General features: G+C 34.1%; 1 long non-coding RNA gene and 1 other non-coding gene across 2 annotated transcripts in view; both read right to left on the bottom strand.

The window, feature by feature from the left end:
- The window catches only part of LOC107967081 (uncharacterized), a 68,004-nt gene that overhangs the window by 13,219 nt on the left and 29,073 nt on the right, over window positions 1–25,712 (bottom strand). The gene's annotated exons all lie outside the window — the stretch shown is intronic.
- On the bottom strand, window positions 7,462–7,568 carry LOC112207052 (U6 spliceosomal RNA). The gene has a single exon (XR_002941532.1). It is a non-coding gene; the product is annotated as a U6 spliceosomal RNA (small nuclear RNA).

The raw sequence follows: 25,712 nt of genomic DNA, 5'->3' as shown, positions 1-25,712 counted from the left end.
AAGCCAGAGATAGTAAAATATCTGTGCTCAAGGCCCTCTGCTGTCTTCCTATTATGCTCAAAGAAAGCAATAGATTTTTGCAAGTGATGGAAATGTTACCCAATCTGATCCTCACTTATACCTGTAAATTCATTTCCTAGCACTCTCTCCTTCATTTAGGTCTAGTCTCAATGGCCACCTCACTTTCCTACCAACATGCCATATGTATTCCTGCCACATACCCTTTTGTACTGGCTACTCCTCTGTCTTAGAAGGCCCTTCCTGCCAATATCTGCATGGCTCTCTTAACTTTCTTCTAAGAACATTTTCACAGTGAATCTTTCATTGCATGATTTTTCAAAAATATCAAATGCTTCTTTTACGATGTTCTTTGCTCCCCCACCATACCTACACAACCTTCCTTATCCATGCTTCTGATTTATTTTCTTCTTAGTCTTTAGTACCTAACAGAAGTTTTAAAATTAATTATCTTGTTTACTATCTATTTCCCCATTAAAGTGTGATTTTCATATGCACAAAGGAATAATTGGTATTGGAGTTACCCTACCTTACTCACAATTATAAAACTGAAGAATATATTTATGAGCAATGAGCTTCAGGCATTGGATACGGGGCAGCACAGGATTGTGAAAGAAAGCAAACATAGAAAGGAAGTGTGTAGTATTTTCCTCACTTTTTTTTTTTTTTCTGCAGGGCCTTTTCCTGAACAGTCCAGGAGGTAGGACCCCTCAAATGAATAGAGGAGTTAGGGAATGCTGAGGTAGCTGAGAATGCAGGGCACAGTCCTAGAGAAAAGAGAGCCATGTATAACAGATAAAGAAGCCAGAAAAATAAAAAGAAAGTATGAATCATTATGTACAATGGCACAACTCTAAGAATTGATGGCTGAATTTTTTAACAGATACAGTAGAAATCAGAAGACAAGAAAACCTCATCATTAAAAGGCAAAAAAATTAAAAGTCAGCCCAAAATTCTGTATCCCATGAAGATGTCCTTCATTAATGAGGTTCAAGTAATAATATTTCAATTAAAGAAACCAACAGATAAAGAATGTACATTTTGTATATGTATTGTCTTACATAAAATCAAAACTGAGATAGTTTATATGTTTAGCCTCAATATATAACACTCAGTAAGTCTCAAGATATTTCAAAATAAATGTTTAAAGTTTTGTTTTAAATTGACATGATAATTGCATATATTTATGGGGTACAGTGTGATGCTTTGATACTTATTGTAATAATCAAATCAGGGAAGTTAGCATATTCATCACCTCAAACACATGTCCTTTCTTTGTGGTGAGGACGTGCCAAATCCTCGCTTTCAGCCATTTGGCAATATATGATACATTATTGTTAACTGCAGTCATCCTGCTGTGCAATAGAACAAGAACTTATTTCTCCTATCTTACTATAACTGTATGCCTGTTGACTAACCCGTCCCTTTAACAGTCCTTTCTCCCTCGCCTCCCCTGCCTGTAGCAATTACTATTCTCCTTCTAAAAATCAATTTTTTAAAAATTTCCAGTAGGAGTGAGATCATGCAGTATTTGTCCTTCTGTGCTTGGCTTAATTCACTTAACATTGTCTATAAGTTTCATCCATGTTGTCACAAATGACAGGTTTTCATTTCTTTTTATGGCTGAATAGTATTCCATTGTGTATATGTGCCACATTTTAAAAATCCATTCATCTATTGATGAACACTTAGGTGTTGATTCCATGTCTAAGCTGTTGTGAATAGCGCTGCAGTAAACCTGAGAGTGGAGATATTTCTTTGGCATATTGATTTTATTTTCTTTGATATATACCCAGTAGTAGTATTGTTGGATCATATGGTAGTCCCATGTTATTTTACTTTTTAAAGGAACTTCCCTACTGTTATCCATAATGGCTGTACTAATTTACATTCCTGCAACCAATGTATAAGATTTCCCCTTTCTTCACATCCTCATCAGCATTTCAATGGATTAAAGACTTAAATGTAAGACTCAAAATATTAAAACTATTAGAAGAAAATGTAGGGTGAATGCTTCATGACATTGATTTGGGCAAAGATTTTTTGAATAAGACCTCAAAAACACAATCAAAGTAAAAATAGACAAATGAGATTACATCAAACGAAAAAGCTTCTGCAGAGCAAAGAAAACAATCAACAGAGCGAAGAGACTACCTACAAAATGAAAGAAAATATGCACAAACTGAATCTGACAATGCGTTAGTATTCAGAATATGTAAGGAACTCAAAAAAATCAATAGCCAAACAACAGATATTTGATTTAAAAACGAGCAAAATATATGATTAGACATTTCTCGAAAGAAGACATACAAATGGCTAATATGTGCATGAAAAATACTCAACATCCCGAATCATTGTGGAAATGCAAATCAAAACCACAGCGAGTTACCACCTCACCTCATTTGGAATAGCTATTACAAAAAAAAAACCAACGTTATAGAATATGTTTTGAGCACCATGGAATTAATTAAAAATCAAGTAATTGAGATATCTAGAAAATCCCCAAATATCTGGAAATTTAAAAAAATACATTTTTTTGTTTTTTGTTTTTGTTTTTGTTTTTGTTTTACAAATTTTATTTAGGTTTGGGGGTACATGTGAATGTTTGTTATATAGTAAACTCATGTCACAGGGGTTTGTTGTACAGAGATTATTTGATCACCCAGGTATTAAGCCTAGTATCCAATAGTTATTTTTTCTGCTCCCCTTCCTCCTTGCAAGTAGATCCCAGTGTCTGTTATTTCCTTCTCTGTGTTGATGAGTTATCATCCTTTAGCACCCACTTATAAGAGAGAACATGTGGTATTTGGTTTTCTGTTTCTGTATTAGTTTGCTAAGGAAAATAGTCTCCAGCTCCATCCATGTTTCCACGAAAGACATGATCTTTTTTTTTTTTTATGGCTGCATAGCATTTCATAGTGAATACATACCACATTTTCTTCATTCACTCTACTATTGATAGGGATTTACGTTGATTCCATGTCTTGCTCTTGTTACTGATGCTGCAGCGAACATTCATGTGTTTGTCTTTATGGTAGAATTATTTATATTCTTCTGAGTATATACCCAGTAATGGGATTGCTGGGTGAAATGGTAGCTCTGCTTTTAGGTCTTTAAGGAATAATCATACTGCTTTCTACAATGGTTGAACTAATTTACACTCTCACCAACAGTGAGAGTGAAAATGTTCCCTTTTCTCCACAATCTTTCAGGTATCTGTTGTTTTTTCAATTTTTTAGTAATAGCCATTCTGAGTGGTGTGAGATGGTATATCATTGTGGTTTTGATTTGCATTTCTCTAATCATCAGTGATATTGAGCTTTTTTTCCATATGCTTGTTGGCTGCATGTATGTCTTCTTTTGAGAAGTGTCTGTTCATGTACTTTGCCCACTTTTTAATGGGGCTGTTTGTTTTTCTCTTGTAAATTTGTTTTGGTTCCTTATAGATGTTGGATATTAGACCTTTTTTGGGTATTTGCAAAAATTTTATCCCATTCTGTAGGTTGTCTGTTTATTCTGTTGATAGTTCCTTTTGCTGTGCAGAAGCTCTAATTAGAAGTTTAATTAGATCTCATTTGTCAATTTTTTTGCTTTTGTTGTGATTGCTTTTGGTATTTTTTGTCATAAAATCTTTGCCCGTTGCTATGTCCAGGAAGGTATTACCTTGGCTGTCTTTCAGGATTTTACAGTTTTGGGTTTTACATTTGAGTCTTTACGCCATCTTGACTTGATTTTTGTATATGGTGTAAGGAACAGGTCCAGCTTCAATCTTCAGCATATGGCTAGCCAATTATCCCAACAACATTTATTGAATTGGGAGTTTTCTCCCCATTGCTTGTTTTTGTCAGCTCTGTCAAAGATCAGATGGTCATAGATACATGGTCCTATTTCTGCACTCTTTATTCTGTTCCATTGGTCTAGGTGTCTGTTTTTGTACCAGTACTATGCTGTATTGGTTACTGTATCTCTGTAGTATAGCGTGAAGTCAGGTAGCATGATGCCTCCAGCTTTGTTCTTTTTGATTAGGAATGCTTTGGTTATTCTGGCTCTTTTTTGGTTCCATGTGAATTTTAAAATAGTTTATTTTATTTTTTATTATTTTATTTAGTTCTGTGAAGAATACCATTGGTAGTTTGATAGAGTCACACTGAATCTGTAAATTGCTTTAGTCAATATGGCCATTTTAATCATATTGATTCTATCCATGAGCATGGGATGTTTTTCCATTTGCTTGTGTCTTCCCTAATTTCTTTGAGCAGTATTTTGTAATTCTCACTGTAGAGATCTTTCACCTCCCTGGTTAACTGTATTCTATTTTATTCTTTTTGTGGCAATTGTAATGGGATTGTGTTACTGATTTGGCTCTCAGCTTGGCTGTTGTTGATGTATACAAATTCTAATGATTTTCATACACTGATTTTTGTATCCTGAAACTTTGCTGAAGATTTTTATCAGCTGAAGGAACTTTTGAGGTTAAGACTATGGGGTTTTCTAGATATAGAATCATGTCTGCAAACAGAGATAGTTTGACTTCCTTTCTATTTGGATGCCCTTTATTTTTTTTATAGCCTGATTGCTCTGGCTAGGACTTCCAATATTATGTTGAATAGGAGTAGTGAGAGAGGGCATCCTTGTCTTGTGCCAGTTTTCAAGGTGAATGTGTTCAGCTTTTGCCCATTCGGTATGATGTTGGCTGTGGGTTTGTCATAGATGGATCTTATTATTTTGAGGTATGGTCCTTCAATACCTAGTTTATTGAGAGTTTTTAACATGAATTGGTTTTAAATTTGATCAGAAGTCTTTCCTGCATTTATTGAGAGAATCGTGTGGTTTTTGTCTTTAGTTTTGTTTATGTGATGAATCACATTTATTGATTTGCATATTTTTAATCAACCTTGCATCCTGGAGGTGAAGCCTACTTAATTGTGGTAGATTAATTTTTTAGTGTTGCTGGATTCACTTATCAAGTAGTTTGTTGAAGATTTTTGAATCCATGTTCTTCAAGGATACTGGTGTGAAATTGTCTTTTCTTCTTATATCTCTGCCAGGTTTTGGTACCAGGATGATGCCGGCCTTGCGAAATGAATTGGGGAGGAATCTCTCCTCAATTTTTTGGAATAGTGTCTGTGGGAATGGTACCAGCTCTTCTTTGTACATCTCGTAGAATTAGCCTGTGAAGCCATCAGGTCCTGGGCTTGTTTTGGTTGGTAGGTTATTACTGATTCAATTTCAGAGCTCATTGTTGGTCTGTTCAGGGAATCAGTTCCCCCCTGGTTCAGCCTTGGGAGGTCATATGTGTCCAGGAATTTATCAATCTCTTATAGGTTTTCTAGTTTGTGTGCATAGAGGTAGGTGTTCATAGTAGTTTCTGATGGTTGTTTGTATTTCTGGGAGTTCAATGGTAACATCCCCTGCATCATTTCTAACTGTGTTTATTTGCATTTTCTCTCTATTCTTCATCATTCATCTGTTTAGCAGCCTATTTTATTATTTTTTTCAAAAAAAAACAACTCCTATATTTGTTGATCTTTTAAGTGGTTTTTTAATGTCTCAATTTACTTCAGTTCAGCTCTGATTTGGGTTATTTTTTGTCTTCTGTTAGCTTTAGGCTTGATTTGTTCTTCTCTAATTCTTTCCATTGTGATGTTACGTTGTTAATGTGAGATCTTTCTAACTTTATGAAGCAGGTATTTAATGCTATGAATTTTCCTCTTAACGCTGCCTTAGCTCTGTGTCACAGAGATTCTGATATGCTATATCTTTGTTCTCATTAGTTTCAAAGAACCTCTTGATTTCTTCTTTAACTTCATTATTTACCCAAAAGTCATTCAAGAGTATGTTGTTTAATTTCCATGTAATCGCATGGTTTTGAGCAATGTTCTTAGCTTTGACTTTTATTTTTATTGTGCTGTGGTTTGAGAGTGTGTTTGGTATGATTTCAGGGTATTTTTTTGCATTTGCTGAGGATAGTTTTATGTCCAATTATGTGACCAATTTTAAAGCATGTGCCATATGGCAATGAGAAGAATGTATAGTCTGTTGGTTTGCAGTAGAAAGTTCTGTAGAGGTCTGCCCGATCCATTTGGTCCAATGTTGACTTCAGTTCCTGAATATCTCTATTTTCTGCCCCTATTATCTGTCTAATACTGTCAGTGAAGTGTTGGAGTCTTGCACTATTATTGTGTGACAATCTGTGTCTCTTTGCAGGTTATCTAAGAACTTGTTTTATCACTCTGGGTGCTCCTGTGTTGGGTGCATACATATTTAGGATAGTTAGGTCTTCTTGTTGAATTGAACCTTTTACCATTATGTAATGCCCTTGTTTGTCTTTTCTTTTTTTAATCTTTATTGGTTTAATATCTGTTTTGTCTGACATTAAGATTGCAATCCCTGTGTTTTTCTGTTTCCCATTTGCTTGGTAGATTTTCCTCCATCCTTTTATTTTGAGCCTCTGGGTGTCATTACATGTGAGATGGGTCCCCTGAAGACACAATAACAAAAGTTCTTGATTTTTCATCCCGCTTGCCACGCTATGCCTTTTAAGTTATGCTGGCTTGTTTGCACAGTTGCATTGTAGTGTCACTGGTATGTATAATTAACTGTGCTTTTGTATTAGCTGGTAGTGATCTTTCTATATTTACTTCTTCTTTCAAGATCTCTTGTAAGGCAGGTCTGGTCATAACAAACTCTCTCAACATTTGCTGATCTGAAAAGAATCTTATTTCCCCTTTGCATAGAAATCTTAGTTTGGCTGGATATGAAATTCTTTGTTGAAGATTTTTTCTTTAAGAATGTTGAATATAGGTCCTCAATCTTTTCTGGCTTACCGGGTTTCACCTGAGAGGTCCACTATTAGCCTGATGGGCTTCCCCTTGTAGGTGGCCTACCCTTTCTATCTGCCTTTCACTTTCTTTCTTTCATTTTGACTTTGGAATTTCTGATGATTATGTGTCTTACAAAGAATCTTCTTGTGTAGAATCTTGTAGGCGTTCTCTGTATTTCTTGAATTTGACTGTTGGCTTCTCTAGCAAGGTTTGATAGATTTTCATGGACAATATCCTATATCCTGGATTTCCTGTATTGATAACTGATATCATACACAAAACATTGAAATATGTTCTCCAAGTTGTTTGCTTTCTTCCCCTCCTTTTCAGCAATGCCAATGATTCACATAGATTTGGCCTCTTTACATAATCCCATATTTCTCAGAGGTTTTATTCATTCCTTATTATTAGTTTCCTTTATTTTTGTCTGACTGTCTTATTTCAGACTGCCATTATTCATGTTCTGAGATTATTTCCTTTGCTTGGTCTATTCTGCTGTTAATACTTGCGATTACACTGTGAAATTCTTGCATTGTGTTATTCAGCTCTGTCAGATCTATTAGGTTCTTTTTTTTATACCGGCTATTTCATCCTTAAGCTCCTATATCATTTTATTGTGAAAAATTTGAAATGTTTCATGAATTTGTATGCCATCATTTCACAGGGGTCATGCTAATGCTCTCTGTATCAGTGCAGTTTTAGTATATGTGCTGCCCCAGTGGGCAGTAAACAACATACTTCTAAATAACTCCTGAGTCAAATAAGAATTCATAAGGGAAATTAGAAAACATTTCTAAAAACAGTAAAACAAAGTATCAAAATTTGTGTGATGTATCTAAAGCAGGGTTTAAAAAGAAATTCATAATTTCAAATCTATATAATTTAAAAATAAAAAGGTCAAAAATTAGTAATCTACAATTCCATTTGAGAAGCTAAGAAAAAAAGGGGAAATTAAATACAAATTAAGTAGAAGAATGCATACATTAAGGATAAGATCAGAAATCAACAAAATAGAAAAAACAGAGAGAAATAACAAAGCCTACAGTTGATTATGTAAAAAAATTAATAATGCTGACAAATCTTATCATCAGCAAGATTAAGACAAAAAAGACAAAACACAAACTACCAATAACTAGAATAAAAAACAGAATATCACTAAAGTTCCTATGGATATAAAAAATGATAAAGAAATATAAATAACTCAATGCCAATAGGTTTGACAATTATACAAAGGCGATTCTTTGGAAAATACAAATTAGTGAGACTGACAAAAAAAAAACTACATTTGTAATCTATTAAAAAGGAATTAAATGTTATTAAAATATTTTCACAGGAAGACTAGAGATCCTGCTGATTTTGAGAAGGCATTCTACTAAGCATTTTAGGATGCAAGAATATCAATTCAATAAAAACTTCCAGATAATGGAGAAGCTAACACTTTTCTTCTGATTTTAAAAAGCTGAGATAATCATGATGCCAAAAGATCTCTCAAATTAAAGACTAATAGCCCAAATGAAAAGATGTATAAATCTTATCACAAAATATTAACGAGTTGTAACCAGCAAAAAATAAATATGTATACATCATGACTCTGTGGGTTGATTCCTACTCAAATCATGAATGCAATTCATCACATTAAAAATAGAAAAAAAAATCAACTTTTCTTGTAAACTTTTCAATTTATGCAAAATAATCATTTAACACAATTCAGTATATAGAATAGGAATACTCAGCAAAATAGACAAAATGGGCATCTCTAATAAGAGGCATCTGAGAAAAACCTCGAGCTAGCACCATACATAAATGGTCAAACGTTAGACATTTTAAGGAATAAAAAGTTCATCCATGATATTTTTTCTGATTTTTTATATCTTTATGTATAAAATTTCTATAAATAAAATTCACATATTTTAAGTGCAGGATTTAATTATTTCTGGTAAATGAATGGAATGATATGAGAACCATCACAATCAAGTTTTAGTACACCTCCATCACCTCAAAGAAATTTCTCATGCTCCTTTGCATTACATCTGTGCTCCAATCCCCCAACACCCATTGACTGCTAACTTTCTTTTACTGTTTCCCCTTTTTCTAGGATTTCATATAATCATACAGTATGTACTCTTGTGTATGGCTTCATTCACTTGGTGTGCTATTTTTGAGATTCATTCATGGTGGATGCTATTTGTATCAGTAGTTGATTTCTTATTATTGCTGAATAGCATTCCAATGTATAGGTATACTATATTTTCTTTACTCATTAGCCAGATGAAGGATATTTGAATGGTTTACAGTTTATAGCTATGTTAGATAATACTTTTAAGACATTCAAATACACATCTGTGTTTGACATCTGTTTTCATTTTTCTTAGCAGGTAACTAAAATGGGAGGTGCTTGGTCAGTGGTGTACCTTTTTAAGAAGTTATAAATCACTTTTAAAGTGCCTGTACCATTTTGCATTCCCACCAGCCAATATATGAAGATTCTAGTTTCTCTACATATTCATGGTATTATCAGTTTTCTTCATTTTTAGTTATTTTAGGGAATGTGTAATAAAATCTCATTGTGGTTATAGTTGCCATTTTCCTAATGATTGATGATGTAGACCTCCTTTTTACGTGTGTTGGTCATTCATATATCTTCTTTTGGGAAGTGTTTCTTTAAATATTTGACCATTATTTATTGAGCCATTTTTCTTATTGTTAAGTTGTAAGCATTCTTTCTTTATACTGGATGCAATATATTGTTAGATGTATGCTTTGCAAATATTTTAAACCATTCTGTGGCTGCTTTTTCATTATCTTATATCTTTTTGTAAGTGACAGTTATTTCTTCTAAAATCTCATTTTTAAATTGTTTTTATGATTTTTGCATAAAAGAAATATATTAAATTATTTTAAAATGTATGTAAAATAAAAAGGAATTTAAAGAGTTTAAATATACATTTTAGAATAATTGTGTTAATTTCCACAAAACAATGCCAGGAATTTTACTGGTATTGTGTCAAATCTCTACATCACTTTGGGAAATCTGACATTTTATCTATATTGAGTCTTCAAATTCATGATCATGGTGTATTGCTCCATTTATTCAAGTCTTCTGTAATTGATCTCAGCTATATTTTATGATTTTTAGTGTGCAAGTCTTGAATATATTTTCTTAAACTTATTATTTCCATTTTTTCTGAAGCTATTTTCAATAAAATCAATTTAATTTTCTAATTTAATTTTCAGATTGTTGTTGCTGATAGAAATAAAACTGATGTTTATATTGATCTTGTTAAAATCATGTATTAATTTCCATAGCTATATGCATGATTATGTTCTACATCCTTTACTCAAATATGAGTGAATATATTTTTTTATCTGTTCTTATTACACTGTCTAGAATGTCCAATATTGTTGAGTGGAATTGGTGTAAGCAGACAACTTTGCTTTTTCAGAAGGGAAGACAGTAGAGGGCATCAGTCTTACCATTAAGTAAAATGACAGCTTAGGTTTTTAATATGTCCTTTGTCAGGATGAAGAGGGTGATTTCTATTGTTTTTAAGAGTTTCCATGCCAAATACATGAATTTGTCAAACGTTTTTGTGTCTATTGATATTATCTAATATTTAATTTATTCAGTTTACATAGTGTATTATATTGCTTTTCAGATTTTAAACCAAGCTTGCATATACTTGGTAATACTTTAATTCTTGCTGAGTTAGATTTACTGACATTTTGTTAAAGATTTTCACATCTTTGAGAGTCTGTGATATTGTTTCATAGTTATTTTGTTATTTTTTGCTTGTTCTATTGTTGTGTGATGTCTTTTTCTGCCTTTGGTGACAAAGTGGTACTGACCTAACAAAATTAGTCAGAAAGTAATCTTTTCTCCTCTATTTTGTAAAAAAGGGTGTCCAGGTTTGACATTAGTACTTTCATCATAGTTTTATAAAATTCAACAATGAAGTCACCAGGCCTAGACTTTTCTTTCAGGGAAGGTTTTTAATTAGTAATGAAATATTTTACTTGATATACAGACATTTACATTTTTCTGTTGTTTTTTGAATCAGTTTGGTAAAATAATTCAATGCCCACTAAGGTAATTACATGTGTTTTAAACATAAAAGAATTATGTATATAATAGATATATGAGTATATATATATATACCTATATGTACACCTATATATGTATACCTATACCTATATATATACATATGTATACCTATATATATATACCTATATTCATATAGGTATATATGAATAATAATACATGTTTTAAAAATTGTACCCCCATATTTGCCATTTCCAGTACTTTTAGTTTCTTCCTCTATATATGAATTACCATCTAATGTGATCTTTTTCACACTGAAGTTCATTTAGTTTTTTATTAAGTAGAATTATACCACCAATGAATTATATCAGTATTTTTTTTATTTGAAGTGTCTTTATTCCACTACTACTTGTAAAAAAAGAGTTCTGCTAAATATGGGATTTTTTACTGACAGCTTTTATGTTTTTGTTTGTTTCCTCACTTTTTAGCAACCTGAATAAGTCATTGCAAGGTTTTCTGGCTTCTGTCATTTCTGATAAGAAGTTAACTGTTAATCATATCATTGTTTCCTGCAACTGAGGTTTAATTTTTCTTTTCCTTTGACCAAGCTTTTCATTTTTATGTTAGTATGTCTAGCTCTGTGGTTTTTTTTCTTCTTCTTGTTTTTGGTGTGTTTATCATATTTCAGGTTGGATAAGTTTCTTGGGATCAGTATGGTTTTCGGTTTGTATTTTTAATTAAACTTCTTTCAAATGATTTTCTGCCTTCTGCCTGCCCCATCTTTTTCTGGAAAGCTATAAAATGTGTGCTAAAATATCTGATATTTTCCCACACATCTATGACAATTTTAAGTCAATTCTTTTTCTTTTTATAATTTGAAATGAACATCTACTGATCTATTTTAATCAATTACTGATTTATTTTGCCTTATCAATTCTGCTTTTGAGTCATTTAGTGAAATTTTCATTTCAATTATTGTAAATTTTTATCTCAGAATTTAAAAAAATGTTGATACACAATGAGTATATGTATTTATGAGTTACATGTGTTATATTGATGCATGTATAAAATATGTAATGATCAAATCAGGGTAATTGAGATATTCACTGCCTCCAACATTTGTTATTTCTTTGTGATGTGAACACTTCAATTCTTCTAGCTATTTTGAAATATACAATAAATTATTGTTAGCTATAGTCATCCTACTGTGCTACTGAACACTAAAATTTATTACCTCTATCTAATTCTGTTTTTTACTCATTAACCAACCTCTTTTCATCCCTCTCCTCCCTGAAACTTTCCCAGCCTCTGGTAATCATCATTATACTCTCTACTTCCATGAAATCAACTCTTTCATGTGAAGAAATCAACTCTATCACATCAATGATAACATGTGAAATTTGTCATTTTATGCCTGGCTTATTTCACTTAACATGATGACTCCCAGTTCCATCCATGTTGCTGCAAATGACAGAATTTCATTCTTTTTTGTGGTTGAATTATATTCCATGTATAATACATTTGCTGTATTCATTTTTCTGTTAATGGGCACTTATGTTAATTTCATGTCTTTGTTATTGTGAAAAGTGTTACTATAAACATCAAAATGCAGATATCTGTTTAACATACTGATTTTTTATTTGTGTGTGTGTATATATATATACACTTGAGATATAAATATTTGTGTGTGTGTGTATATATATACACACACACAATTGTATATATACACACACATTGTGTATATATATACACACACATTTGTGTATATATATACACACACATTTGTGTATATATACACACGCATTTGAGATATATACATATATATGGCAGCGTGAGTTCTGGTTCAACATGGCAGGTATATTTTTAATTTTTTAATGAAAACTCCACACTTCTTTCTATAGTGGCTGTACTAATTTTCATTTCCACCAACTGTGTACCTGAGTTCTCCTTTCTCCATAAACTCATAAGCATCTGGGTTTTTTTTGTCTTTTTGATAATAGTCATTTTACTATCTCATTTGATATCTTTACTATCCTTTGATATCTCATTGTGATTTTGATTTGTTGATTTTATAGTTTTGTAGCATAGATTTGCATTTTGCTGATGGTTAATTATGTTAAGAATTCTTTCAAGTGCCTGTTAGCCATTTGCATGTCTTCTTTTGATAAATATCTATTCAGATACTCTGTCCATTTTTTAAAACAGATTATGTGGGTTTTTTTCTATTGAGTTGTTTGATTTTTTAAAATACATTTTGGTCATTAATCTATTGTCAGATAAATCTTTTCTTTCATTCTGTAGGCTGTATCTTTATTCCATTCACTGTTTCTTTGCTATTCAGAATATTTTTGGCATGATGAAATTCAGAAGTTTCTGATGAAGTTCAGAAATATTTTGGCATGACGAAATTCTATTTGTCTGTTGTTTGATTTTTGTTGCCTTACTCAAAATATCCTTGTGTAAATCAATGTCCTGAACCATTTCCAATTTTCTTATACTACTTCCAATATTTCCATTATTCCATTCCATTTCCAATATTTCTTCTACATTTCCAATGTTTTATTCTACTATTTTCATAATTCCAGGTCTTACATTTAAGGCTTACATAAGTTTTGATGTGATTTTTGTATGTGGTAAGAGATAGGAGTCGTTTCATTCTTCTACATGTGGTTATCCAGCTTTTTAAGCGCCATTTATTGAAGAGGCTATTCTTTCCCCAGTGTATGTTCTTGGCGCTGTTGTCAAATATTAGTTGGTTGTAAGTGTGTGAATTTATTTCTGTGTTCTCTGTTCAGTTCAATTGGGTTATGTGTCTGCTTTTTTGCAAGTATCATGCTGCTTTGGTTACTATAGTTTGTAGTATACCTTGAAATCAGATAATGTGATGCCTCTAGTTTTGTTATTTTTGCTGAAAATTCCTAGGCTATTCAGGGTACTCTGTGACTTCATATAAATTTTAGTATTGCTTTTCTATTTCTGTGAAGCTTGTCACTGGTATTTTCATAGGTATTGCATTCGATCTGTAGCCCACTTTGGGTAGTGTGAAACTTATTAACAATATTAATTCTTCCAAACCATGAACATGGGATAGCTCTCCTTTTTTTGTGTTCTTTTCATTTTTTATCAGTATTTAATAGTTTTATTGTATAGATTTTCACTTCTTTTATTACATTTATTCCTAGGTAGTTTTTTTAGTTATCTTTGCAGCTATTTGTAAATTGAATTTCTTTCTTAATTTTTTTTCAGATTAATTGCTGTTGGTGTATACAAATGTTACTGATTTTGTAAGTTGATTTTATAATCGGAACATTTACTTTTAAAAAATTATTATTATTATTATTATTATTATCATTATTATTATTCTGAGACAGAGTCTAGTTCTGTCACCCAGGCTGGAGTGCAATGGTGCGATCTGCGCTCCGTGATCTCCGACTCCCGGGTTCAAGCGAATCTCCTGCCTCAGCCTCCTGAGTAGCTGGGACTACAGGCGTGCACCACCATGCCCGGCTAATTTTTGTATTTTTAGTAGAGACACGGTTTCACCCCATTTGGTTAGGCTGCTCTGGAACTCCTGACCTCATGATCCGCCTGCCTCGGCCTCCCAGAGTGCTGGGACTACAGGCGTGAGCCATCTCTCCCGGCCTAAAAATTATTTCTACCAGACTTTGGTGGAATCTTTAGGTTTTTCTAAATATAAGATTAAGTCATAAATATCCCAATGAGTCTAAAAGAATGGATGAATTCTAGCAAGGAGAACTGGCAAGGAGCTACCTGCTCTCTCTACAGGCCTCTGGAATTCAGGAAGGAGGAGACCCCTTTGCCACCAGGGACATAGAGTTGGAAGGGAATATTACTTAGAGGAATGGAAGGGGCAGCAAGGCAGCTGATGTGGAGCCCAGCGGGTTTGGAGCCAGAGCCTCTGTAGTGGACCACAGCCAGGGATGGTGATTCCCCTGGGCTCCCCTGGCTTCCCTTAAGAAACTTTAGCTCTAGAGGAGCTATTGCAACTGAACTCTGGAGGGCAGTCTTGCCCATCAGATGGGGCCAGTCTGACCTGAGGACCCCTTGGTCTGCTGGCCTCTCCGGTGGCCCCAGCCTGGTTGCCTGCTTGCAGAGCAGCCTCGGGTGCCCTGGGGGCCTGCATCATAGCTTCTGTGCCAGGGGACCATGCCTGACCAGCAGAGAGCTTCAGCAAGCGGCCCTCACAGCCATGCACCAGCCCACCCACTCCCTCCCTACACAGCAGCTTCCCCCAGCCCACGGCAGCTATCATATAACTTTGCCGGGGCATGTGCACAGGAGTGGGTTTTGCTTTCTTTGCCCTGCCAGCGCACGTGTGTGAGCACTCTGCCTTGCCACTGCTGCACTGGGAGTGTAGTCCACTTACCCGCCCCAGCACCACACCATCACACTCAGAGCTTTGGCAGGCACAGAGCCAGCCAGCCCTGCTCCGTTCCTGCCAGTGCAACTCCCAGCCATGGGAGTGAAACTATGCACAGAGAACAGCGGACCTTCCCCTGCCTTGAGTAACCACCCCTGCCTGTGGCACACAGAAAAAGCACACAGTCCTGCACCCTTCAGTGGCCCGCCTGGTGCCAAAACCATCACCAGCATGACCATGCACGCAGTTCCCAGGAGGGGCCCCCACCCGCCATCTCCCCTAAAGCCACATTGCTTCTGCTGTGGTGAATGCCTCTGTGGAGACAGGGCCCCCAGCCCCCGCTAGCACCCTGCCACAGCCAAGGAGCACGCACCCTGCCATGCGCAAAGGCTGCTGCTGGCACATGCAAATGAGGAGGAGTCCCGCTGTCACCACACTATAAATGCTTTGGCTGAGACCATCCATTGGAGTGTAGTGACCAGTAGTTCAGGAGCACATCAGCGCCCCTAGTACCGTGGATTCCTAAACTTGAGAAGCCAGAGAACGAAGTCGAGGCACAATACAAGTCCCAGAGTTAGACCACGCAGTTCCAGAAACAAAGCCATTTGACTAAATCCACCTTATACCACAATCAAACCTGTGAGGTCATCAAATAGGAGATATATATATATAGCAAAGGTCAGCAACTGTAAAGATGGAAGGAACATAAGCCCACAAAGATGAGAAAGAATGACCACAAGAACCCTGACAACTCAAAAAGCCAGAATGCCTTCCTTCCTGCAAAAAACTGCATCACCTCTCCAGCAAGGGCTCTGAACCAGGCTGAGATGGCTGAAATGACAGAATTAGAATTCAGAATATGGTTAGGAACAAAGATCATTGAGATGCAGGAGTATGTTGAAAGCCAATCCAAGGACGCTAAAAATCACAATAAAACAATGCAGGAGCTGACAGACAAAATAGCCAGCATAGAAAATAATGCAACCAACCTGATAGAACTGAAAAACAAACTACAAGAGTTTCATAATACAATCACAATTATTAACAGCAGAATACACCACATGAAGGAAAGAATCTCAGAGCTTGAAGACTGGCTTACTGCAATAAGACATCAGACAAGCATACAGAAAAAAGTAATGAAAATGAGTGAACAAAACCTCTGATAAATATGGGATTACGTAGAGAACAAATCTATGACTCACTGATGTACCTGAAAGAGATAGGGAGATTGTAAGCAACTTGGAAAACATATTTTAGAATATCATTCGTGAGAACGTCCCCAAACTAGCTAAAGAGGCCAACATTCAAATTCAGGAAATTCAGAGAACACCAGTAAGACAGTTCATAAGAAGATCAATCCCAAGACACATACATCAGATTCTTCAATGTTGAAATGAAAGAAAAAATGTTAAAGGCAGCTAGAAAGAAAGGTCAGGTCACCTACAAAGGGAAGCCCACCTGGCTAACAGCAAGTCCCTCAGCAGAAACCCTACAAGCCAGAAAAGATTGGGGCCAATATTCAACATTCTTATTAAAAAGAAATTCCAACCCAAAATTTCATGTCTGGACAAACTAAGCTGCATAAATGAAGGAGAAATAAGATATATTTTAGATAAGCAAATACTGAGGGAATTCATTACCCCCAGATATGTCTTACAAGAGCTCCTGAGACTTAATTCTAAGACCTCAAAGTATGAAACTACCACCAGAAAACATTGGGAAAATATTCATGATATTGGTCTGGGCAAATATTTTTGGGGTAATACTGCACAAGCACAGGAAACAAAAGCAAACATGGACAAATGGGATCACATCTAGTTAAGACACTTTTGCACAACAAAGGATACAATCAACAAAGTGGAGAGACAACCCACAAAATGGGAGAAAATATTTGCAAACTACAACTACCCTCTGACAACGGGTTAATAACAAGAAGATGTATAAGAAGCTCAAACAACTCTATTGGAAAAAAAATCTAATAATCTGATAAAAACATTGTCAAAAGGTTTACATAGATATTTCTCAAAAGAAGACATACAAAAGCCAAACAGGCATATGAAAAGGTGCTCAACATCATGGATAATGAGAGAAACGCAAATCAAAACTACAGTGAGTTATCCTCTCACCCTAGTTAAAATGATTTTATCCAAAAGACGGGCATTAACAAATGCTGGTGAGGATGTGGAGAAAAGAGAACTCTTCTACACTGTTAATGGGAATATAAACTAGTACAACCACTATGGAGAACAGTTCAGAGGTTCCTCAAAAAATTAAAACTTAAACTATCATATGATCTACCAATCCCACTACTGGGTATATATCCCAAATAATTTTAAAAAATCAGTTTATCAAAGAGATGGATACACTCCTATGTATGTTGCAGCACTGTTAACAATAGAGAAGATTTAGAAACAACCTAAGTGTCCACTGACAGATGAATGACTAAAGGAAATGTGGTTCATATACACAATGGAGTACTATTCAGCGATAAAAAAAGAATGAGATCCAGTCATTAGCAACAACATGGATGGAACTGGAGATCATTATGTTAAGTGAAATAAACCAAACACAAAAAGACAAACATTGAATGATCTCATATATTTGTGGGATCTAAAAATAAAATCAATTAAACTTATGATCATAGAGAGTAGAAGGATGGTTATAAGAGGCTGGGAAGGGTAATGGTTTGTTGGGAGGGACAAAGGGATAGTTAACGGGTACAAAAAAATAGAAAGAATGAATAAGACCTACTATTTGATAGCACAATAGGGTGATTATACTCAGGAATAACATAATTGTATATTAATCCCAGCAATTTGGGAGGCTGAGGCGGGTGGATCACCTGAGGTCATGAGTTCGAAACCAGGCTGGCCAACATGGTGAAACCCTGTCTCTACTAAAAATACAAAAATTAGCCAGGCATGGTGGCAGGCACCTGTAATCTCAGCTGCTCAGGAGGCTGAGGCACGAGAATCACTTGAACCCAGGAGACAGAAGTTGCAGTGAGCTGAGATTGCACCACTGAACTCCAGCCTGGGTGGCACAGCGAGACTCCATCTCAAAAAAAAAAAAAAAAAAAAAAGTAGAAATATCTCAATTTAAAAACCTAACATCACAAATAAAAGAACACAAACCTAGCAGAAGACAAGAAATAATCAAAATCAGAGCTGAACTGAAGGAGACTGGAAAACAAAATACCATTCAAAAGATCAATGGATCCAGGAGTTAGTTTTTTGAAAAGATTAATGGAATAGACTGTTAACTAGACTAATAAAGAATAAAAGAAAATAAACACAATTAGAAACAGCAAAGGATACTACCACTGACCTCACAGAAATATAAATAACTATCAGGGAATATTATGAACACTTCTATGCACGTAAACTGGAAATTCTAGAAAAATGAATAAATTTCTGGACACAAACCCCCTCTCAAGACTGAGCCAGGAAGAAATGGATTCCTTAAACAAACCAATAACAAGCTTCAAAATGGAATCAGTTATAAATGGCCAACCAACCAAAAAAGCTGAGAACAATCTCCATCTATATCCATGTTGCTGCAAGGGACATGATTTTTGTTTTTTATTGTTGTTGTTGTTTGTTTGTTTGTTTTAATGGCTGCCTAGTATTTTATGGTGTATATGTAACTCATTTTCCTTATCCAGTCCACTGTTGATGGGCATCTTGGTTTATCTCACATCTTTGCTATTGTGAAGAGCACTGCAATGAACACATATGCCGTGTGTGTGTGTCTCTTTGATATAATGAATTATTTTGGGGGGTTATATACCCAGTAGTGACATTTTTTGATCAAATATTAGTTCTGTTTTAAATTCTTTGAGAAATCGCCAAACCGTTTTCCACGATGGCTGAAGTAGTTTGTGATTTCACCTTTCCTGACTTAAAGTCTATTTTAGCTGATATAAGTAGAGCCACTCCTGCTCTTTTTCCTTTCCATTTGCATTGAATAGCTTTTGCCATCCCTACATTTTTTTGGCTTTGCGTGTCTTTATAGATGGAGTGATATTCTTGAAGACAGCAACCTGTTGGGTCTTATTTTTTTAATCCTTTCAGCCACTCTATAACTTTTAATTGGTTAATATCATCCACTTCTTTTCAAGGTTCTTATTGATAGATAAGAGTTTACTATTGCCATCTTGTAATTTGTTTTCTGTGGGAATTTTTTGGTAGATTCTTAATCCATTTTTTTCTCTATTATTATCCTTCTTTGTGGTTAAGGTTAAGTGATTTTCTCTAGTAATATGTTTGATTCCATGCTATTTATGTTTACTTTATCTATTACAGATTTTTTTTTGTGGTTACCATGTGGCTTACAAAGAATATCTTATAACAGGTTATTTGAAACTATCAACAACTTTGATCTCAAAGAAAAGTATCAAAAGCAAATCCTACACTTTTAATACTACAGCCCTATATTTTGACTTTTGATGCTTCATTTTACTTTTTTTATGTTGCCTACCTCTTAACAAATTATTGTAGTTATGTTGTTTTCAATGGTTTTGCTTTTGGTCTTTACAGTCTAATATGTGTTTTACTTACCAAAATCACAGTATTAGAATATTATGAATATCTCTGCTTTCTTATTTTACTAGTGAGTTTTATACCTTCAGATTTTTTGTGTGTTACCTGGTAGCATCCTTTTTTTTTTTAGATTGAAGAAGTCCCTTTAAATTTATTGTATGATATATCTTGTTTGATCAATTCCTTCAGCTTTTGTTTATCTGGAAAAGTATCTGTCCTTCACATTTAAATAACAGCTTTGCTGGGCTACAGTATTCTTGGTAAGCAGGTTTTATTTTCCTTCAGTAGTTTGAATACAGCATCTTACTCTCCTCTGGTCTGCAAGTCTTCTGCTAAGTAATCTGTTGAAAGCCATATAATGACTCCACTTCTTGTGTTATGTTTCTTTTCTCCTGCTGCACTGAATTTTTTTTTTTAGTGTTTGGATTTGCTAATTTGATTATGATATAACTTGGGTAATTCTTCTTTGTGTTGAAAGTAATTGGTGATTTCTGAGATCCCTATACGTGGATGATCTTGTCTTCCTCTTCTTTTTCTAGATTTAAAATATGTTCGTTATTTCCTTAAATATGCTTTTTAAGCTTTTTCTATTTTAATCTTCTTAAGGAATTCCAATTACATGGAAATTAGTTTACTTGATGGTGTCCCATAAATTTTGTATGCCTTTGTCATTGTTTTTAATTCTTTTTTTCTCCTCTGATTAGATAATTTTACATGTTTTGTCTATAAGCTTGCTAATTAATTCCTGTTTGATCAAGTCTCCTGTTGAAGCTTTCTAATGAGGCTTTTATTTAAGCTGTTGTATTACTTATTTCTAAGCTTTTCTTTGGGATTTGTTTTTAATTTATTTCTCTGTTGAATTTCTCATTTTCATCCTGAATTGACTTTCAAATTTTATTTACTTTGTCATCCATTTTTAAAAATGATTCTCTGATCTTCCTTCAGAGGATGATTCTGATTTCACTGTTAGAAATTTCACAGATCTTCAGTTCTTCTGAGTTCATTACTGGAGCTCTTGGTGGTGTTTGTTGTTTCCTTTGGTGGTGTCATATTTCCCTGACTTTTCACAATTCTTACATTTTTACATTGATGACAGCCCATTTGTGGAGACAGCCAACTCTTTCAGTTTTTGCAAGTGTTCTTTGGTGATGTTAGACATTTACTTTCCAGTATCAGAGCATAATAAATACTGGCCTTTACTGTTTTCCATTCTGGAAAAAACTTACAGTGATCACCAGAACTAAATCACTGCACTGGAGCTAAATCATTGTCTTGTCATCATATCTTTGTCCAGGGAAGACTTAAAGTGAGCACCAGAGCTTAATTACTGTCCTGAACTATATTGCTTCCCCGCTATTTTTCCCAGTCTGGAGAAGCGTTAAGCAGGCACCGGAACTTAATTCCACAATTTTGTTTCCAAACCAAGGGAAGGCTCCACCAGAGCTTCTGAGATTTGTGAAAAATCTAGCTAGGAGTTTGGGCCTCCATTTAAATTGTGCCCCTGAAGTGCCTTGATATCAGCTAGTATTTTCAATATGGTTTCCCTGCTGATTGAAGTGTTGAGTAACCACCAAGATCTGCATACCAGTCACTGTGATCAGCATCCTTCTCTTTGTCCCCAATTCATCCCAGGTAGTCTAGACCTCCTTGCATTCCCAGTGGCTCCTGTGGGATGGTATGGGAGTGACCTTCCCATGAAGATTCCTAAACAAGCAGGGAGATGGAACATCTACTCCAATTTCCTCCTCTCACCTTGGCAACCATAAGTCTAAGAAAATTATCTGTGAATGGCATTATGCCAGGTTACAGGAGGGGTTGGCACAGACTGAAATGATTTTTTTTTTTTTACTGGTTGTAACTTCTCTCAATTAGGCATCTCTTTAAAGTTCTGGTGTATTTAGGCTGGTATTCTTGTTTTTGAATCGTTTCTAGTTGTATTTTTTTGAGGTTAGTAATGCTGGGTGACTCCTCTATTTGGCCATCTTGCTGACATCACTTTTATATCCACAACTTCTGTTTGTCTTTTTATATTGAGATTCCTAACGTGATTATTTTTTGTATATTTGCCGTTAGTTCTTTGAAGTGTTAATAAAAGCTGCTTCAAAGTATTTTTCTGCTAACTCTGAGTTGGAATCAATTTTGATTGACTTTTTAAAACCCTTGCATATGTATCAATTTTTTTATTGTCTAGTAATTTCTTGGTAAAATTACTAGTCATAAAATTACTAGTCATTAAATTTGAGCATTGTAGATAATACATTGTAGCAACTCTTGATTTTGTTTTGTTCTTCAGAAGTTTGTTTATTTTTTGCTTTAGAAGGGAATCAGCTTGTCTCAACTCAAACTGTGAACAGTATCTCCATCATGGGATGCATAGTTTAGTGTGGTTCTCTGGAAATATCTCTTGTTCTCAGTTTATCAGTAAGTCAATGCTTTGTTTGAGTGGAGATTATAGTTAGATATTAGAATCCAGTAAAGCTTATTCTTTACTGCATGACTTGTGTTTAGGTTGAGGGAAACTTTTAAAGTTGTTAAAAATTCAAAAATATCGCTAGTGTTTTAATTTTTTCAGGCTCTCTAGGATCTTCTGGTGGCATATATATTTTAGCAGAGAGAAATGTGTGGGGAGTTTCTTAACTCAGCCTATCTGTGCCTTTTTTCTTCCAAAATTGTCCCTTTAAATTTCTAGCTGTTCTTCTCCTCTCTGAACTAAGTCCCCTACCTCTACCACTAAAACTGTAGGTCTTTGTCACCTATTTTCTAAGGGGTGAGAGTATCCTTGGGCAAGAAGATCACAAACTCACTCTCTGATCTGATGCAGCAATGTTCTATGAATAAACAGTTATAAAATTGTTGCCTGCTCGGGTTGATTTTCTAGTGGCCTAAAATTCATGTTTTTATTTTAACAATTTTATCCCATCTTACATAAGTTTTATGCTGAGATTAATGCCAACATCTTTTCATGTGGCCATAACCAATGTAATATTTTAATTAAACTACCTCTAAATCTCTGCACTTGCCTTTCTCTAATCTTTAGCAGAAAACTTCAGTTTTGCTTTTTAAAAAATATTTTTTCTCTACAAAATATTTTTTAAAAAGCAGAACCATATATGCTTTATATTATCTATCCTTTAAAATAAAGCATATTTATGTGTGCTTTATATCTTTAAGATTTGATATAAATGTTGCTTCTTCTGGGAAGCCTTACTGTATTTCCTTAGAAATATTTACTTGGCTCTTCATCTGGATTTTCATAGAAATCCATTTTTGTCTGTTTTAGCAGATTTCATTCCTCATTATAATTACTATTATGGTTACCTATTGTCTGCATTTAACCACTAATAATGTAGATAATTCAATGTAGAGGGACATGTGACTTGTACATCATATGCATTTAATATATGATTGCAGAATTTATGGTTACATACAACTAATTCCTGGCATCTTACAAAGGTCATTTCAGTAGCCATCTTTTTTTAAAACTAATAACTATATGGTTTTGAGTAAATTATTGAAATGCTTTTTCTGGATAATCTTTCCCTCTGCCTTTTGGATCCATGTATACTCATGTTTACTTCCCATTTCTCTCTATTATTAATTGTATAACTTCATGCATGTTACTTATTTTTTGTACTTTACTTTCTTCACCCAAAATGGAAAATTGATACCTCACAGAATTTTTGTAAGAATCATGGAAATATCATATACAGTGTTCACTATATATGCCAGGGACATGATTGGTGCTGTCTAATTTGAATTGCTTTCTGCAATTCAGTGCTGACCATGTTTCTATGTCCCAGGCATAGAAAAAGAGTAACGTTAAACTCTCAGCAATGTCATGTTGATGTATGGGAAACACAAGGATCCCAAATTATCTGCCAGGTATCTACTATTGCAGAAGTTCTTTAAAGTATATGTATAGTGAACTCATTGCAGAAAAAATACAGACTCTATAGCACACATCTTGTCCTTATAGTAGTTATCGAAGATTGAACATATGTGTTTACGGTTTGTCAGTGACATGCTTAATTACATTATTAACAGACACAATGTCATTGGTAATTTTCTCCAAGATTCCTCAAAGCTCCAAAGCATTTGAAAGAGATTTTAGTATTTCTGTTCCTACTCTGGAAAAATAACCTATAATTTAACATTGTAAACCAATTGTGCATCTCAAAGATCACTATTATTGCCTTATTTTCTGATAGTTTTCTCCTCCCATGAGCTTGTGTGGGAGGGAAAAGAAGTAGTGGACCTGAAATTCCACCAAATGTGACAGTATGTGGCCAGTAATGTGCCAGTATGTGGCCAGTAATGTGCCAGTATGTGGCCAGTAATGTGCCATCATATTTGCTTTAACCCTCACAATAAATCTGAAAGACAAATATTATTGACCATTTTATAGCAGGGAAAGTGGTACAGAGAAGTTAGTCCTGTTGCTTAAAGTCACGCAGCTTTGAAGAGCAGAATTAGGGTTCAGAGTCAAGACTTTTAAATCTGAAGTTTATGACTCTCTTCTAAAACACCACTTATATGAAGGACTTTGAACAAATGATACCATATTGTAGTAGACCCAGCAATAACACTGTTTCATGCTGTGCCAAATGACTATCTTTGCAATATATAAAACAACATGACATAACTGTGACATAGTCATTTAAAAATATTTGTAAAACCACCACAAAAATGCCTTTTATAATTTCAATTGTGAGTAATGCCAAGAATGTTAACTCTTGAAATGTTAACTTGTGTATATACTCATGCTGTGTGCATATTAATATAAGCTTATTTTATATACATAGATCTAATACTTTTCAAATGCCATTGTTTTCACTAGATTGAACTGTCATCTGCTTTAATAACATGAAATTCTTATTTCATATCAGTATCACAAACAGCTACACTATGTTTTTTTTGACAAGCTGTATTTTTACTTTATGCTTTATTCTTGAAGCTTCAAAAATTGATACCAGTTCTTTTCAAGACAATGTGTTCAACACAATGAGGTAAAAATACGTTTTCTTCTTATATTATCGAGTAAAATTCTAGGTGATAGAGTTCAAATATAAACTTTGTCTCCACTCATAACTCAGAAGCTTGTGGAATGCCTTGATAGTTTGGCAAACATGTTAGATTTCAGTTGTAAACAGTGATACTATGTATTCACAAATGCATTCATATTTTAAATGTGTATTTTCTTGTTTGTGTTTCTGGTTTTTAAATATTGTGATTCCTGATTAAAGTATCTGCTAAAAACTTTTAATTTTTTTAAGTGTATGATAATGTTTTTAACTCTATGTCTTTTCACATAAAAAAGGCATAGAAATTTTTCACAGAGTGAAAAGATAGAGAGTTAAAACACATCATCTATGCCTCTAGAACTTAAGTAGAGGCTACATTAATTAAAAATGGATACTTACAGAAATGTACATTTTTTTCATTAATATCTCTAAATACATAAAAATGTGAGATAATCTATATATTTGCATGTCCATACATGTGTATATATATGTGTATATATATATAATATAATACCTTATATATATAATAGCTATGAATACTCACATTTATCAAGCAATTACTACATGACAGATACAAATCCAGATTTTGTGTAGTGAGAAGTTTAAATAACTTAGAAAAACTTCTGTAGGTAAAAATAAAATACAAAATGAGAAATACAAAATTAAGTATGAATATGAATATTTACTTGGAATAAGAATATAAATCATTTCCAGTTACATAATTTCAAAAATCTAACAAATCTAAAACATGGACGATTCCAGAAAAGTAATACATTTTATTACAATAGCTCTAAAATCTACTTTTTTTGGTTTTATGTTCTTTGATTATTTCTTCATATGACAATTATTTTGTCATTTTTTTTCTCAAAGGGAGAAGAGAAAGGTAAT

The sequence above is a fragment of the Pan troglodytes genome, chromosome 1 (assembly GCF_028858775.2).
Source record: "Pan troglodytes isolate AG18354 chromosome 1, NHGRI_mPanTro3-v2.0_pri, whole genome shotgun sequence".
NCBI classification, from domain to species: Eukaryota; Metazoa; Chordata; class Mammalia; order Primates; family Hominidae; genus Pan; species Pan troglodytes.
Note: the sequence above shows the minus strand (reverse complement) of the source record. Positions and strands in the feature narration are given on the sequence as shown.